The sequence below is a fragment of the Schistocerca americana genome, chromosome 4, assembly GCF_021461395.2.
Source record: "Schistocerca americana isolate TAMUIC-IGC-003095 chromosome 4, iqSchAmer2.1, whole genome shotgun sequence".
Taxonomy (NCBI): domain Eukaryota; kingdom Metazoa; phylum Arthropoda; class Insecta; order Orthoptera; family Acrididae; genus Schistocerca; species Schistocerca americana.
The window spans coordinates 602,196,060-602,197,511 of record NC_060122.1 but is presented as its reverse complement, the minus strand read 5'-3'; the positions used below and the strand labels follow the sequence as shown (position 1 = coordinate 602,197,511).

Sequence of the window (1,452 nt, the reverse complement as noted above, 5' to 3'; positions counted from 1 at the left end):
GCGAGGTCTGTTAAAATAAAGAGAAAGTTCACAACTCGAATGATCTCAATTTCCCTTTGGCCCCGCCATTCCTACTGCAGACAGCTTGAGGCAGGTACTGCGTACCACTCAGTTCGCGCACAAAATCCTGCATTGGCAACACTTTCGCACTTATGGACGGCTACAGAGGCAGCACGGCTCAGTATACCTGCAGGGGACTTGCAATGACTTGTTGAGTCCATTCCACCTCGAGCTGCGGCACTACGCCAGGGAAAAGGAGGTCCGACACGGTATTAGGAGGTATCACACGTCTTTTGTCCAGTGCGTATCTGCTCCTTCTTCCGCTCTTATGATGTTCTAACAAGCATGGCAGTGTGACGTTTTTTCTCTCCACCAGGACACAGTCCCGAACGCTATCGGGAATAAAATATACCAGTTCTAAGCATGGGCGGTCTATCAGATTTACGAACGTAAGAAATTAAATTCACACTTCGGCATTTGTTTAGCGAGACACTGTAAATTTGACACAGACTGATAACATGTAATTAACTTTTTTATTGGAGTGATTCTTTCTGGGGACTGCAAACTCGAAGAACGTATACAGGAATGAACCGATACTGAGAAAACAAAATTCTGAGGTACGATTTGCTCTCAGTTCCAAAAGATTCCTCTGTTGTGGGACAGAGAATGTACGTCATTAAACAACCTGGAAATGTGAAATCAATTACAGGTCAATGTCGAAGAATAACCTTTCCGGTGTGAAATCCAGCACAGGTAGCTGAACGCTCTCTAGGAAAAGGGATCTGTCATCCTAGTAAAGTTCAGTTCAGGGAATCTATTCGCGGTTGCGAATATGAACCACCTTCATCTGTTTATTGTAATAACGACGTTAGTTCTTCGTGGTAGCAGTTTACGGTCGTGTCGTGCTCGAGAGTATTGATGTGATACAATGTTTTTATATGACTGACATAGAACTGGTAAGCCAACGGCCTTGCCGCAGTGGTAACACCGGTTCCCATCAGATCACTGAAGTTAAGCGCTGTTGGGCTGGGCTAGCACTTAAATGGGTGACCATCCAGCCTGCCGAGCGCTGTTGGCAACTGGGGTGTACTCAGCCCTTGAGGCAAACTGTTGAGCTACTTGACTGAGAAGTAGCGGCTCCGGTCTCGCAAACTGACATATGGCCGGGAGAGCGATGTGCTGACCACATGCCCCTCCATATCCGCATCCAGTAACGCCTGTGGGCTGAGGATGACACGGCGGCTGGTCGGTCCCGTTGGGCCTTCATGGCCCGTTCGGGAGGAGTTTAGTTTAGTTTTGTAGCATTGGTAAGCTAGCAATCCATACTATAATCGTTGTGAAATGTCTCTTATCAATGGTGAAATGTATTACTTTTTCATACAGTCTGATCCCAGTTTTGTGTTGTATGTTGTAGGCTTTGAAAATGACGGAAGGTCTAAACGTGTAAGGCTG

The 1,452-nt window shown here is 46.5% G+C and overlaps 1 pseudogene; it reads left to right on the top strand.

Moving 5' to 3' along the window:
• Positions 1–960: 960 nt before the first annotated feature.
• Positions 961–1,078, top strand: LOC124614254 (annotated as a pseudogene).
• The last annotated feature ends 374 nt before the right edge of the window (positions 1,079–1,452 follow it).